Source organism: Salvelinus fontinalis, chromosome 29 (assembly GCF_029448725.1).
Source record: "Salvelinus fontinalis isolate EN_2023a chromosome 29, ASM2944872v1, whole genome shotgun sequence".
Taxonomy (NCBI): Eukaryota; Metazoa; Chordata; class Actinopteri; order Salmoniformes; family Salmonidae; genus Salvelinus; species Salvelinus fontinalis.
In genome coordinates, this window is record NC_074693.1 from 35,821,798 (window position 1) to 35,839,581 (window position 17,784).

Sequence of the window (17,784 nt, forward strand, 5' to 3'; positions counted from 1 at the left end):
GAAGCTCCGGACTGGGGACCGTCGCTGGAGGCCGAGTGCGTGGAACTGGCACAGGACGCACCGGGCTGGAGAGACGCACTGGATGCCGGGTGCGTGGAGGTGGCACAACGCGTCCTGGCTGGATACCCACTTTAGCTCGGTAAGTGTGGAGAGCTGGCACAGGACGCACTGGGCTGTGAAGGCGCACTGGAGGCATAGTGCATAGTGCGTGGAGGCGGACTGGAGGTCTGGAGTGTAGAGCTGGCACAACGCGTCCTGGATGAATACCCCCTGTAGCACGGCAAGTGCGGGGAGCTGGCACAGGCCGCACTGGGTTGTGCTGGCGAACTGGGAATACCGTGCGTAGAGCTGGCGCGGGATATCCTGGGCCGAGGAGACGCACTGGAGACCAGGACCGCTGAGCGGACACAATCCGTCCTGGACAGATGCTCACCTTAGCACGGCAAGTACGGGAAGCAAGCACAGAACACACCGGGCTAAGGGTGCGCACTGGAGGCACGGTGCTCAGAACCAGAACACACCGGGCTAAGGGTGCGCACTGGAGGCACGGTGCGCAGAACCGGAACACATGGTATCTGAACCGTGACCAACTCCTCATCGTAATTACAGGGAGTTGGTTCTTGTTCCCACCTTTGCCCTGCTCGCCACCCCGTGTGCCCCCTCAATTTTTTTTGAGGCTGCCTCTCGGGCTTCCGTCGTTTCCTTGGTTCCTGCTCTCGTCACCATTTCTCTCTCGCTGCCTCCGGCTGCTTCCATGGCAGGGTCTTGTCCCCTGCCATTACCTCCTCCCAGGTCCAGGATGTCCTCCACTCCTGGGCACGCTGCTTGGTCACTTGGTGGTGGGATCTTCTGTCACGTTCGTCATAAGGAATGGACCAAGGCGCAGCGTGCGTAGAGTTACACATATTTGAATAAATAGAAACTCACCAAACAAAACAAACAAGCACAAACGAAACGTGACATTCTTGAGTACTCACAGGCAGCTACACAAACACAAGATCCCACAAAGCACAAAGGGGAAATGGCTGCCTAAATATGTGCCCCAATCAGAGACAACGATAAACAGCTGCCTCTGATTGGGAACCATAACAGGCCAACATTGACATATAAACGTCTAGATGTCCCACCCTAAATCACACCCCGACCTAACCAACATAGAGAATAAAAGCTCTCTATGGTCAGGCCGTGACAGCGTGCCTGCCTGCTTCCCTGCGTGTGTGTCTGCCTGCAGTGTGTGTGTGTGTGTGTGTGTGTGTTTCAAGTTTCAAAGTTTATTCGCCATGTGCACAGGATAGAACAGGTGTAAAACAGTACAAGGAAAACACTAGTGTGTGTGTGTGTGTGTGCGTGCGTGGAGAGGAGGAATGCAGTCAGTCAGAGGCACGTCTAGACCACTTTAACCACTTCCTCCTTTATCTCAGACAGCTCCTAGGTGGGATGGAGATAACAGCTCAGTGTGTATCTTTGATGCCTCCCAACTGACAGTGGAAACAAGGGGAAAACCCACATGTTGTGCCCTCGAGCTTTCCGTCTGGAAAGTTATCTCGCCTACTTGTGATGTGGGACCCTTAGTCAGATCAAATCACTAATTAAGTGTTTTTGTTCATGCTGTAAAACTTCTGACAATGTCGTTTGGGATGTACAGTTTCTATCACTGGGGTGATGAAGATTTAACAGTTATATTGTACCTAGAAATTATACAAACATTAAGAGACTCGACAACATTTCCAGTGAGTAAATGTGATGTGATGCGTTTCCTGTTAAAATATGTCTATGTTTTATTGTCACATACACCGGATAGGTGCAGTGAAATGTGTTGTATTACAGGGTCAGCCCTGGAGAAATTGTGGGTTAAGTGCCTAACTAAAGGGCACATCGGCTCGGGTATTTGAACCAGCGGCCTTTGGTTACTGGCTCAAAGTTTTAACCGCTAAGCCACCTGCCACCTTTTATAATGTTCATAGAGTTCCCATATGCCTATAAATGCCAAGGCATGTAAAGGCCTGCAGGCTGTTACTTTGAGAGTACTTGAATTCATATACAAAATGACACCTACTGTATAAACAATTATAGGAGTGCTTATGACCACCAACATGGTTTTATTAAAATATGTACTTATTATTTTGTTTTTTAAATTAGTGATATTTAACCATTGTAGTTACAGAGAAGTTCAACTTCTGAAGTGACAAGTGAAACTAGAGCTGCAGTAAATAATGCATCAGATTCCACTAGCCTTGAAGCTCCTGTCTACCTGGTCCATCTCCTCGTCTACTCTCAAATCAAATCAAATGTGTTTTTGTCACTTGCTTTGTAAACAAGACTAGCAGTGAAATGCCTACTTACTGGTCCTTTTCCAACAATGCAGAGAAAAAGACAAAGATGAAAGTACAATGGAAACAGTGACACAAGGAATAAATACACGGTGAATAACAGATAGCAATAACGAGTCAAATGCACATAGTTATGCAGTACACAGGGAGTACCAGTACCAAGTCGATGTGCACGGGTACGAGGTAATTGAGGTAGCTATGTACATATAGGTAAGGGTAAAGTGACTAGGCAACAGGATAGATGACAGACTGAGCTGTAGTAGCAGCGTATGTGGTGAGTGTGAAAGTGTGTGTGAGTGTGTGTATGGCGTCAGTATTGCGTGTGCATGTTCCATGTGTGTGGGCGTATGTAGTGTGTATGTAGCGTGTCTATGGCTTGGGTGACTGGAATCTTTGACATTTTTTGGGGCCTTCATCTGAAACCGCATGATATAGAGATACTGGAGGTCAGGGATCTCAGCCCCAGCGATGTACTTGGCCATACTCACCACCTTCTGTAGCGCCCTGCGGTCGGGTGCCTTACAGTTTCCGTACCAAGCGGTGATGCAGCCAGTCAAGATGTTTACAATGGTGCAGCTGTAGAGCTGAGGATCTGTGGGCCCATGCCAAATCTTTTCAGCCTCCTGAGGGGGAAGAGCTGCAGTCGTGCCCTCTTCACAACTGTGTGGGTGTGTGTGGACCATGTTAATTCCTTAGTCATGTGGACATCAAGAAACTTGAAGCTCTTCACTCATTCCACTACAGCCTCATCAATGTGGATGGGGCATGCTCACCCCTCCGTTTAATGTAGTCCACGATCAGCTCATTACGTGTTGCTTGCGTTGAGGGAGAGGTTGTTGTCCTGGCACCACACTGCAAGGTCTCTGACCTCCTCCCTATAGGCTGCCTCATTGTCGTCAGTGGTCAGTTCTACCACTGTTGTGTCTTCAGCAAACTTGATAATGGTGTTGGAGTCATGTGTGGCCACGCAGTCATGGGTGAACAGGAAGTACAGGAGGGGACTAAGTGTAACAGTATAACTTTACGTTCGTCCCCTCGCCCCGGGCGCGAACCAGGGACCCTCTGCACACATCAACAACAGTCACCCACGAAGCATCGTTACCCATCGCTCCACATAAGCCATGGCCCTTGCAGAGCAAGGGGAACCACTACTTCAAGGTCTCAGAGCAAGTGACGTCATCGACTGAAAGGCTATTAGCGCACACCACCGCTAACTAGCTAGCCATTTCACATCCGTTACATAAGCACACAACTCTGATGGGCCCCCATGTTTATGGTCAGCGTGGTGGATGTGTTGGTGCCTACCCTCACCGCCTGGGGGCAGCCCATCAGGAAGTCCAGGATCCGGTTGCAGTTGAGAGAGGTGTGCAGGGTCTTGAACTTGGAGAGGAGTATGGTTTCGAATGCTCAGCTGCAGTCAATGAACAGCATTCTTACATAGGTTTTCCTTTTGTCCATGTGGGTGAGGTCAGTGTGGAGGGCAATAGAGATTGCATCATCTGTGGATCTGTTGGGGTGGTATGTGAATTGGAGTGGGTCCAGGGTGACTGGGATGAGGGTGTTGATGTGAGCCATGACTCGTCTTTCAAAGCATTTCATGGCTATAGATGTGAATGATAGTCATTTAGGCAGGTTACCTTGGCATTCTTGGGCACGAGACTATGGTGGTCTTCTTGAAACAAGTTGGTATTACAGACCGGGTCAGGGATCGGTTGAAAATGTCAGTGAAGAGACTTGCCAGCTGGTCAGCGCATGCTCTGATTACGTTTCCTGGCATTTCATCTGGCCACAAGTCCTTGCAAGCCGAAGAACACCATCCCAACTGTGAAGCATGGGGGTGGCAGCATCATGTTGTGGGGGTGCTTTGCTGCAGGAGGGACTGATGCACTTCACAAAATAGATGGCATCATGAGGGAGGACAATTATGTGGATATATTGAAGCAACATCTCAAGACATCAGTCAGGAAGTTAACTTCTTATGGCTGCAGGGCGGTGTCGGGCTCAATATGACAACAGCCCGTCCAAGTGCAGGGCGCGAAATTCAAAATATATATATTTTTAATATTTAACTTTCACACATTAACAAGTCCAATACAGCAAATGAAAGTTACACATCTTGTGAATCCAGCCAACATGTCCGATTTTTAAAATGTTTTACAGTGAAAACAGCACGTATATTTATGTTAGCTCACCACCAAATACATTTTTCACAGCACAGGTAGCATGCACAAAGCCAACCTAACTAACCAAGAACCAACCAAACTAACCAACAAACAACTTCATTAGATGACAGTCTTATAACATGTTATTCAATAAATCTATGTTTTGTTCGAAAAATGTGTATATTTCAGGTATAAATCATAGTTTACATTGCAGCTACAATCAGAAATTGCACTGAAAGCAGCCAGAATAATTACAGACACCAACGTCCAATACCTAAATACTCATCATAAAACATTTCTGAAAAATACATAGTATACAGCAAATAAAAGACAAGCATCTTGTGAATCCAGCCAATATTTCCGATTTATTAAGTGTTTTACAGCGAAAACACAATATAGCGTTATATTAGCTTACCACAATAGCCAGAAACACAAGCCATTCCCCAGTAGCAAAAGTTAGCGATCGTAACAAACCAGCAAAAGATATATAATTTTTGACTAACCTTGATAAGCTTCATCAGATGACAGTCCTATAACATCAGGTTATACATACACTTATGTTTTGTTCGAAAATGTGCATATTTAGAGCTGAAATCAGTGGTTATACATTGTGCTAACGTAGCATCTTTTCCCCACAACGTCCGAATATTTTTCTGACAATTTTCTGACACACATATTCTGACCAAATAACTATTCATAAACATAACTAAAAAATACATGTTGTATAGGAAATGATAGATACACTAGTTCTTAATGCAATCGCCGTGTTAGAATTCAAAAAAAAACTTCATTACGATATGCAGTTTACCTTATGGCGAGAGAGTACCCAAAACCTGGCCGCAAATGACTAGTTCACATGTACGACAGATATATGAAATAACATCATAAAATGGGTCCTACTTTTGCTGATCTTCCATCAGAATGTTGTACAAGGGGTCCTTTGTCCAGAACAATCGTTGTTTGGTTTTAGAACGGCCTTTTTCCCTCTCGATTTAGCAAGCACACTTGCCAAGTGGCGCGAATCTCTCCATCGTCAACACACAACTCAGAGAACGGAACACGGCAAAACTCCCTAAAAAATTTCAATAATCTGATTAAACTATATTGAAAAAACATACTTTACGATGATATTGTCACATGTATCAAATAAAATCAAAGCCGGAGATATTAGTCGTCCATAACGTCAGCTTATCAGAAGGCAAATCCAGGTCCCTTCACGCGCTCTCCAGAAAACAGGAAACTGGTGACACGTCATACAAAGAGCATTTATTCGAGCCCAGATCAAGTTACACACTCCATTTCTTCTCTCACTGCCTGTCGACATCTAGTGGAAGACGTATGAAGTGCATCTAAACTAATAAATATCAAGGACTTTAATAGGCAGGCCCTAGAAGAGAGCATCGATTTCAGATTTTCCACTTCCTGTCAGGAAGTTTGCTGCAAAAGGAGTTCTGTTTTACTCACAGATATAATTCAAACGGTTTTAGAAACTAGAGAGTGTTTTCTATCCAATAGTAATAATAATATGCATATTGTACGAGCAAGAATTGAGTAGGAGGCCGTTTGAAATGGGCACCTTTTATCCAGCTACTCAATACTGCCCCTGCAGCCCAAACAGGTTAAAGCTTGGTCGCAAATAGGTCTTCCAAATGGACAATAATCCCAAGCATAATTCCAAAATTGTGTCAAAATGGCTTAAGGACAACAAAGTCAAGGTATTGGAGTGGCCATCACAAAGCCCTGGCCTCAATCCTATAGAACATTTGTGGGCAGAACGGAAAAAGTGTGTGCGAGCAAGGAGGCCTACAAACCTGACTCAGTTACACCAGCTCTGTCAGGAGGAATGGGCCAAAATTCACCCAACTTATTGTGGGAAGCTTGTGGAAGGCTACCCAAAATGTTTGACCCAAATTAAACAATTTAAAGGCAATGCTACCAAATACTAATTGAGTGCATGTAAACTTCTGACCCACTGGGAAAGTGATGAAAGAAATGAAAGCTGAAAGAAATAATTCTCTCTACTATTATTCTGACATTTCACATTCTTAAAATAAAGTGGTGATCCTAAATGACCTAAGACAGGAAATTTTTACTAGGATTAAATGTCAGACATTTTGAAAAACTGAGTTTAAATGTATTTGGCTAAGGTGTATGTAAACCTCCGACTTCAACTGTACGTCGCCTCTGAATGTGCATTTTCTTGTTTGCTTATGGCCCTATACAGCTCTTTGAGTGCGGTCTTAGTGCCATCATCGATTTGTGGTGGTAAATAGACAGCTACAAAGAAATATAGATGAAACGCTCTTTGTAAATAATATGGTCTGTAGCTTATCATGAGGTATTCTAACTCAGGTGAGGAAAAATATGATACTTCCTTAACGTTAGAGATTGTGCACTAGCTGCTGTTAACAAACAGACACAGCCCTCCTCCCTTTATCTCACCCAAATCTGCTGTCCGGTCTTGACGATGCATAGAAAACCAGCTAGACGTACAGTACCAGCCAAAAGTTTGGACACAACTACTCATTCCAGGGGTTCTTTTTCAACATTGTAGAATAATAGTGAAGACATCACAACTATGAAATAACACATATGGAATCATGTAGTAACTAAAAAAAGTGTTAAACAAATCAGATTCTTCAAAGTAGCCACCCACTGCCTTCATGACAGCTTTGCACACTTTTAGCATTTTCTCAACCAGAGTAATGAGGTAGTCACCTGGAATGCATTGCAATTAACAGGTGTGCCTTGTTAAAAGATAAGACATGAAGGTCAGTCAATACAGAACATTTCAATAACTTTGAAAGTTTCTTCAAGTGCAGTCACAAAAACCATCAAGCGCTATGATGAAACTGGCTCTATTGAGGACCGCCACAGGAAAGGAAGACCCAGAGTTACCTCTGCTGCAGAGGATAAGATCATTCGAGTTACCAGCCTCAAAAATTTCAACCCAAATGAATGCTTCACAGAGTTCAAGCAACAGACACATCTCAACATCAACTGTTCAGAGGAGACTGTGTGAATCAGGCCTTCATGGTCAAATTGCTGCAAAGAAACCACTACTAAAGGACACCAACGAGAAGAAGAGATTTGCTTGGCCCAAGAAACACAAGTAATGTACATTAGACCGGTGGAATTCTTTCCTTTGGTCAGATGAGTCCAAATTTGAGATTTTTGGTTCCAACCGCTGTGTTCCAACCGAGACGCAGAGTAGGTGAAAAAATGATCTCTGCATGTGCTGTTCCCACCGTGAAGCATGGAGGAGGAGGTGTGATGGTGTGGGGGTGCTTTGCTGGTGACACTGTCAGTGATTTATTTAGAATTCAATACACCCATAACCAGCATGCCCACCACAGCATTCTGCAGCAATACGTCATCCCATCTGGTTTGTGGGACTATCATTTGTTTTTAAAGAGGACAATGACCCAAACCACACCTCCAGGCTGTGTAAGGGCTATTTGACCAAGAAGGAGAGTGATGGAGTGCTGCATCAGATGACCTGGCCTCCACAATCACCCGACCTCAACCCAATTGAGATGTTTTGGGATGAGTTGGACCGCAGAGTGAAGGAAAAGCAGCCAACAACTGCTCAGCATATGTGGGAACTCCTTCAAGCATGTTGGAAAAACATGCTGGTTGAGATAATGCCAAGAGTGTGCAAAGCTGTCATCAATGCAAAGGGTTGCTACTTTGAAGAATCTAAAATCTATCTTGATTTGTTTAACACTTTTTTGGTTACTACATGATTCCATATGCATTATTTCATAGTTTTGTCTTCACTATTATTCTACAAAGTACAAAATAGTAAAAATAAAGAAAAACCCTTGAATGAAGTGTGTCCAAATTCTTGACTGGTACTGTATATTGATGTCCTCGTTCAGCCACGACTCTGAGAAACATAGGATATTACAGGTTTTCAGGTCCCTTTTATAGGATAGTCTCAAACGGAGCTCATCCAGTTTGTTCTCTAGTGAATGCATGTTCGCCCATAGAACAGAGGGAAATGGCGGTCCATTTGCTCACCGACGTAGTCTCGTCAGGGTGCCGGCTCGCCTGCCTCTCTTTCCCCGCCGCTTCCTCTTTCAAGTCCCGGGGATTAGAGTCTTGTCTGGGGTAAGCAGAATGTCCAGAGTTGCCGTCTCGTTGAAGTTTACATTTAAGTCCAAATCTAGGTGAGGAATCGCTGTTCTGATGTCCAGAAGCTGTTTTCGGTCAGGGGCCTGTAAGACGGCTGCTATAACTGCCGCACCATCTTCTGTCTCTCTACTCTGCATGATGAGGGTGCAGTTATCACCGTAGAACTCAGTCACCCCAATTATTACACAAGTCTAGAACCAACACTTATAGGTGTGGCAATAACCATTTTGGCTCTAATCTGTATTTTTGTTTCCTGGTGTAATATGGGATAAATAGTGTAGAGCGAGCAGCTGGGACACTGGGTGTGAAAGCTGAGCCCTTCCGGAATGTTCCACTACTTCCAGATCGGCAGTTCTCTTTTGACCTTAACCAAATTCTGTGCTTTCATCCAGAGCTGCCTGCAGGTGTTCTACCTCCAGTATAGCCTTTGTGTGTGCCTGCCATCCCCTAGGGCCATTTATAGTCTTGCAATTTGAGTTTAGGAACAATAGCCGCTGGCTAATGCAATAGAGCACCTCTGCCAATAAATTGGCAGGCCACTGGGTTGTGTGCTGTAGACTTTTTCTCTTGTTTGAGATTGGAGCACGTGTCTGGTCTTGTTTTGTGGGTTATGGGCTGGTATTATGTTTAGACAAGGGCCACTAGAACTAGCAACTAGCATTAGTCCAAGTCACTTTATTAGTTATTAGCCATTTGATGCTAAGCATTTCCTTTCCAGTATAACATTGTGAATAAATTAGATACAATAAAGAAAAAAACAAAGTTTGCAAAAGAGACCTACATGTCGATGTAAAATGTCATTTCTAAACATCCTGAAATACATGACACACGATACCCATTGAATGTTTTGTGTTGTCTTTTTTGTGTAGTGCCACTGAGGCCATGATCAACAGCATGGTATTCAGATAGTGATGACAGGTAAATAAAGGGTGTTCCTGCCCGTCTCTATGAGCTGTCAGCAAGCTGTACTTATCTGTTTGACTCCACATTTCACTCTTTATCATTAAGCCTGTTTGAGAACAGTGTAGCGTACAACATTGGCTTACATTTATGAGATCTTCTCAGTGACACACGAAGACACTGTTTCCTGGTAGTAGAGCTGCAACACTGAGGTCAACCAGTTCAGCTATATTATAAGGTTATAGTGTGTGTGTGTGTGTGTGTGTGTGTGTGTGTGTGTGTGTGTGTGTGTGTGTGTGTGTGTGTGTGTGTGTGTGTGTGTGTGTGTGTGTGTGTGTGTGTGTGTGTGTGTGTGTGTGTGTGTGTGTGTGTGTGTGTGTGTGTGTGTGTGTGTGTGTGTGTGTGTGTGTGTGTGTGTAAGAGGTCAGGGACAGCTGCATGACTCCTTTTTTCAGAACTCTGCTTTCTCTCCTGTAGTAAATGTTTTAAATCGCTTCAGGTAACAAATGTCATCGGTCATTCAGGGTCTCGACACATCCCAATGATAGTTTTTTACTGGCATGGGGAGCGAAAATAAAAACAATTTTAAAGGAGAAAAAACTGGTGGCTGTTAACGCTGTAAATTGTGATTTTGTTTCACTTCTCCTCTTTATTCGGACTCACAGCCATTTGTAACCCTTTCCAAATCCAGCGTGTTTGGCCATTCAATGAGGAAAGACATCCGTGTTATTTATTTTCGAGCTAGAGCCTAGAGGTTGTACTTAGCTAGGTGTTGATCGTGCTTCACATGCCATATTGTGGCTTAAGAGCAACATGATGAACTGCAATATACTCAAAACGGTCTCGATAGTACAACACTCTCATGCACGGGGTAATTTATGCCGATGGAACAGAAAGAATGTTACTTGACAGTTTAGCTGTCAGTAATGAAATATTGCTCTTGTTAGGATTGCTCAATTTCCAGTTCAACTTTTAAACTTTTCCCAGCTCCAACAAATGATGTAAGCACTTCAATTATGCAAATCATATTTCCACAGCCCCAAATAAGGCGAATAGCGTGCTAGGTGTTTTAAGTGTTGGTCCAATTAAAACACTGTATTTTGATCATCCATCTGCATGATCAATGCAGCTGCAAACACTGCAAAACAGACAAGATGTACTGTGTACTCATTACAAGGTAAAATAACTATCAAAGCATATGGGCTCATCTTATTTCATAACCTTGATTATGGCCTATCCCTTTGTGGAATTACATGATCAAAATTCAATCACACTCTTGCCATACAGAATGAATGTGTCTCATTGAAAGCAAAGCCTATAGTTACCTGCCTGCTGTCTCCGAGGCCTGAACATGTTCAAGTTGTGTCATGTACTGCTGCATTATTCCTCAAAAGAAAGAAGCCTATTGGGGTAGTCTCAGTGGTGCAGCTTGGTGTATGGTTTCTTCCGCAGGGCTTTCATGTTGTCAGTGGTATTTCCTACTGTGTTGAGACAAGGGCCGTGTCCGAATACCAATACTTGCATCTTACAGTGCCATCAGAAAGTATTCACACCCCATGACCTTTTACAGCCTGAATATAAAATTAATTAAATTGAGATTTGGTGTCACAGGGCTGCATAATACCCCATAATGTCAAATTGGAATTATGTATTTACAAATTTGTACAAATTATGAAAAATGTTAAAGCTGAAAGGTCTTGACTCGAGTGTACAAAGCTGTCATCAAGGCAAAGGGTGGCTACAATGAAGAATCTGAAATATAAAATAGACTTTGATTTGTTTATCACTTGTTTGGTTACTAATGATTCCATATGTGTTATTGCATAGTTTTGATGTTTCCACTATTATTCTACATTGTAGAAAATAGTGAAAAGATTAAAAAAAATCCTGTAATGAGTAGGTGTCTCCAAACTTTTGACTGGTACTGTAAGTCAAAAATGTATCTTAACCACTCAGGAACATCCCCCCCCCCCCCCCCCCCCCCCCCATCCTCAGTTTTCTACCGTCACAGACATTGAAGCTGTTATAAAATCATGGTAACATCCCTGAGCTGTTTCATTCCTGTCCTGCAGCTCAGTTCAGAAGGACTACTGTATCTTGATGTGTCTGGGTGGTTTACTATATAATCCACAGCTTAATTATGAACTTGACCATGTTTAAAGAGATGTTCAATGTCTGATTTGTCATTGTTACGCATCTACCAAATCACTGCCCTTCTTTACAAGGTTTTTGAAATGCTCCCTGGTCTTTGTAGTTCAATCTGAATTCAATACTTGACTCAAGGACCTTACAGATGTTGTATGTATGGGGGACAGAGGAAGGGTTAGTCATTCAAAACATCATGTCAACTCTTATTATGTGACACAGAGTGACTCCATGTAACTTGTGATTTGATAAACCAAATTTGACTAATTTAGGCGTGCCTAAACAAGGGGGCTGAATACTTTGGCAATGACTATATTTTAGTTATGAATTTATATTTATTAAAATAATAAAATAATAATCTTCCACTTTGACATTAAAGAGTATTTTGTGTAGATAGTTGACAAAATATGACAATTAATCCATTTTTATCCCACTTTGTAACACAATAGTATGTGAAGAAATCCAAGGGGTCTAAATGCTTTTGCAAGGCACTGTATATCATTGTACATCTTTAAAAACAGATGTACAGTGTGCTGCCTGCCGTTCTTTTAGCTAGCCATGTACTTTTTTGTTGTTTTTATTTATAATTTCTTGTGGGGGTGGGGGGAGTGTTAATGAGCTTTAATATTGCAGATACTGTAGATGGTAAATTCTATCAATTTAATTACTTGCATCATTTCTAATCCCCCTAATTTTTGTAATGTTTTTAGTATTTTATTTTCTCTATACATTTTTTCCCCTACCCTACCATCCTTACCTTAATTGAAGTAAACTAACGGACAAAAATACTTCTACTTGCAGCTACCGCATTTTGTTCACATCTACGGTACCTGTAGTTAAATAATTATACACATATTCCTAATTGCTGGATTTTCACCCATAGCAGCCAATCCACCATTCATTCTGATCCTAACTCCAACCCTCCAATGTCCACAGATTAACCCATCTTTCCCAGTAGAATGACATTTTGCCAGTTCCATCTGCAGTATATCCCTCCATTTTACTAATATGTCTTACGAGGGTCCTGTGCCTCCTTATTTGTAACATTTCTACCGCTATTGCCATGAGAAAAAATAAGAAACCCGCACACTGCTCTTGCTAGCATCACTGCTCTTTAATAAGCTTTACATATCGGCCTCAAGGCCTTCTTCAGAGCTTTTGTGAGTGTTTATAATTTGCACTCTTATGTAGACATTTCTCCCCCCGCATCCTTTCAATGCGTCGAATGGGGTTGGAGTCGAGGGAAAATATGCAAGTATTACCAAATATAACAATTTGTATTTCATCAGTTTTCAAATAAAGTGTGTAAATAAAAGGCATTAATAAACAAGTATAAAACCACAATTAGGACATCGACCTATCAAGTAAGTCATGTGGCCATAGATAGCTCTCTTGCCCCTGCACTATGCACTAGCCGTAACGTTAGTGACGTGGTAGCCTACATTCCTATTTTCTCCAGCGACGCTGGTCATAACGCGTATTTTCTCTTCTACTTCTCCTGATTTGTCATGTCGGTTTATCTGTGTTGAGGCTGATTGTAATGTTCATGCTATGCAGTATTAGTTTCTACCTGAAAGGTTACAGACTGAGTGGGTCTAGTTTCATTGCACATAACCTTTTATGGTCAAATCAAATCAAATTGTATTGGTCAAATACATGTGTTTAGCAGATGTAATTGTGGGTGTAGTGAAATGCTTGGGTTTCTAGCTCTGACAGTGCAGTGATATCTAACAAGTAATATCTAACATATCCACAACATATACCCACTACACACTAATCTAAGTAAAGGAATGGAATTAAGAATATATACATACAGTGGGGCAAAAAAGTATTGTCAGCCACCAATTGTGCAAGTTCTCCCACTTAAAAAGATGAGAGAGGCCTGTAATTTTCATCATAGGTACACTTCAACTATGACAGACAAAAATAGAAACAAAATTCCAGAAAATCACATTGTAGGATTTTTAATGAATTTATTTGCAAATTATGGTGGAAAATAGCGTCAGAGCTGGCATAGTAGGATTCAATCCTAGTCCTGTATTGACATTTTGCCTGTTTGATGGCTCATCGGAGGTCGTAGCAGGATTTCTGATACGTGTCCCACTCAATGAAAGCAGCAGCTCTCGCCTTTAGTTCAGTATGGATCCATGGCTTATGGTTGGGTTATGTACATATGGTCACTGTGGGGATGGCGTCGCCGATGCACTTATTAATGAAGCCGGTGACTGTGGTAGAGTCCTCAATGTTATTGGATGAATCCTGGAACATATTCCAGTCTGTTCTAGCGAAACAGTCCTGTAGTTTAGCATCCGCTTCATCGGACCACTTCCGTATTGTCACTGGTACTTCCTGTGTGAGTTTTTTCTTGTAAGCAGGAAGATAGAGTTATGGTCTGATTTGCCAAAGGGAGGGCTAGGGAGGGCATTGTATGTGTGAAGTAAAAGTAATCTAGAGTTTTGTCGCACAGCTGTTGCACAGGTGACACGCTGGTGAAAATAAGGTAAACCAGATTTCAGTTTCCCTGTATTTAAAATCACCTGCCATGAGAAATGTCGCTTCTGGATATGCATTTTCTTGTTTGCTTATGGCCCTATACAGTTCATTGAGTGCGGTCTTAGTGCCAGCATCGGTTTGTGGTGGTAAATAGACAGCTACGTAAAATATAGATTAAATCTCTCTTGGTAAATAGTATGGTCTGCAGTTTATTATGAGGTATTCTAACTCAGGCGAGCAAAAACTTCCTTAACATTAGGGGTCGTGCACCAAAGAGACACACCCTTCCTCCCTTTGTCTTACCCGAGTCTGCCGTTCAGATTTGCAGATTCAGCACGGAGGGAAGGGAGGCCACAACCGCATTCTGGACACTCCATCGCCCCACCAATCATAATCTCCTTAGGTGACTGCTTGTTTATTTGTTTTTTGTTTATAAAGCGCTTTGAGGTTTCTCTTATGAAAAACGCTATAGAAGTTATTATTACTGCCAGGGAGGGATGCCTTATGGCCATTTTAGAGGCCATGATTAAAAGTAGTTTTGTGCATTTTGAAAGTATAATTATTTATAGCTATTCATTTATTCATGTTCTACTTTTTCTGGTGAAGTCCTTTTTTTAAACCAAAAGTGGATTTCTGTTTTCTCATTGAAAAGGATAAACTCGCTCATCTGAGCCATCTTGTTGCAGGTGCATGGTAACAATTACATAAATTGAAAGAAATAAGAAACCCGCACACTGCTCTTGCTAGTATATATATATATATATTTAAGCTTACATTTCGGCTACTATAGCATATTTCATAACAATCTCAAAGCACATCAAAATCAAAAAACAAACAAGCAATACATCACCATGAGTAGCCTAGCTATTGTTGGCTAGGTCAACCAATAGAGGCCAAGTCTTTGAGTGCATGCATCCTCCAAAGCTGGAGAGGGAAAGTTCATGGCTTGATCAGAGGAAGGTAGTCAGGGAGATGGTTGTTGAAGGTGGAGTCTGCTGATGATCTTGTAGAGGGCTAGCTAATCTGGGAACCAAACTGAATCGTGTTAAAAACTGAACTTCTCCTGTATGGTACTTACTTGGGTAATGTCTCAGCAGCTCTGGGCGCCAGTAAGCTCACTATACACAGTTCAGAGTAGTAGCCAGCCGTCCTCATTACGAGCCCTCTGCCTCAGCACTGCATTCCTCTACTGCATCTCCAATTCCTTTCAAGGTTCAGGTGACTCTTTAATTGATACATTCGTAGGCCTACAGTACACTCAAATTTCCTCGAAATACTTGAAAGTTTACTTGAATACTCCAAATGCTAGCTACATAGATAATGTTAGCGCAAAACACTCTGGCATGTCAGTGTAGTGAAAGGTCACTCGGTGGTGCTCCTTTCTGGTTCATATGTGAAGCAGTAACTGATGGTGCGTTCAAGACAAAAGGGAACTCTGGGGAAAAAAATCTGTTCCGGCCTCCTGAGTGGCGCAGTGGTCTATGGCACTGTGCCACTAGAGATTCTGGGTTCGAGCCCAGGCTCTGTCGCAGCTGGCCGCGACCGGGAGGCCTATGGGGCAGCGCACCATTGGCCCAGCGTCGTCCGGTTTAGGGAGGGTTTGGCCGGCAGGGATATCCTTGTCTCATCGTGCACTAGCGACTCCTGTGGCGGGCCGGGCGCAGTGCACGCTGACACAGTCGCTAGGTGTACGGTGTTTCCTCCGACACATTGGTGCGGCTGGCTTCCGGGTTGGATGGGCATTGTGTCAAGAAGCAGTGCGGCTTGGTTGGGTTGTGTTTCGGAGGACGCATGGCTCTCGATCTTCGCCTCTCCCGAGTCCGTATGGGAGTTGCATCGATGAGACAAGACTGTAACTACTACGAATTGGATACCACGAAATTGGGGAGAAAAAATAAAGAGAAAAATAAAAAATAAATAAATAAAATCTGTTCCGACTGGGAAAAATCTTTTGAATAGTCATCTAACTCAAAATTACAAATCAGAAACTCGGGCATAATCCCAGAGTTCTGACTTCTCCGACCTGAAGATCACTGACGTCGTGATGTTTTTGTTTTGTTTACGAGTTCCCAGTTGTCTTGAATGCACCAAAAGTAATACGTTTCAGCTGTGACATACTGCATGCTTTTCACTAAACAGTACGTTGTAAAATGAGTAGTACACAGTATGCAGTTTAAGTAAGTAGTAGACAAACTAGATTTCGGAGATGGCCAAGGTCTTGGGAAACAAGTTAGATAAAACTACTTGAAGTAATAGTATATGTGGTGTGAAATATTTTCATCTTCCTTTAATACAGGATTTAGTCTGTTTTCTGGACTGCGAGATTATGGAATCAAACCACAGACAGAGGATGTGTGTTCTAATTAGGCTCTGCACGAGATAGATTGTGTGGATAAGGTTGTATGTAGAGCAAATATCTGTGTGAATGCCTTTGTGTGTGCCGGAAATCCTGTGAACATCGATGTAGAGTGTTGCCACATAGTACAATTGTATTTGAACTCAGTAAATTCCTTTTCAATAATTGCTTGTCACACCATTAACTGAACCATGAGCTACAGTACAAGCTTCTATAGTATAAGTTTAACCACAACTAGAACTAGGCTAAATGTGTTGTATTGTTTGATCTGCATTTCATTAAGAATATCTGGTGACAAAAGTAGGTAGAGTGCAGAAATCAGGGCTCTCCAACCATGTTCCTGGAGAGCTACCCTCCTGTAGGTTTTCGCTCCAACCCTAGTTGTGACTAACCTGATTTAGCTTATCAACCAATTACTGGAATCATATGTGCTAGATTAGAGTTGGATGGAAAACCTACAGGAATGCAGCTCTCCAGGAACATGTTTGGAGAGCCCTGGCATATAATGTGTTCCATTCATGAAACATCAACAATCAACATCCATTGTCAAAACCAGGGGTTCCCAAACTTTTTCAGTCAGGCCCCCCTTCCAGCATTGGGAAACATCAGTCTTTTTCTATGGACACAAGCACTGTTCATGACATAAACTGTTCACACCCCTCTTGTTGGTGGAGAAAACATTTGGCAGGTTTAAAGCTTATTTCCTACAATGAAAAAAAATTATCATGGGGCGCAGAGAAAATTCTATATATTTTGTCATGACTAATGTATATTCAGTGACTCAAACATTCCAACAAAATATTTGGGCTTAAAAACCTAGCTAACAGCCGTTAGCTAACACATGGGCTAGTTGATCTGAACATTTCTGACAAGTTATAAATAAGGTGTGCAATGTCTGACTACCCAATTTCGAGATTGCACCTTGTGCATTCTACTATTTCAACTTTCAAGAGTAAGTTGAAAGCCGGACTGAGTTCCTTTAAAAATTCGAACAATTAAAATACATATACCTTTTGGGGGCGGGGCGGGGGGTTGGTACAAATAAAATCCAAAGTGTTTGATTGTCCATGTAGTCATGTAGTACACCTGAAAGCAGAGGGAAATGTGTGTTAACTATACTGAACAAAAATATAAACGCAACAAGTAAAGTGTTGGTCCCATGTTTCATGAATTGAAATGAAAGATCCCAGAAATGTAACCATATGCACAAAAAGCTTATGGCTCTCAAATGTTGTGCACAAATATGTTTACATCCCTGTTA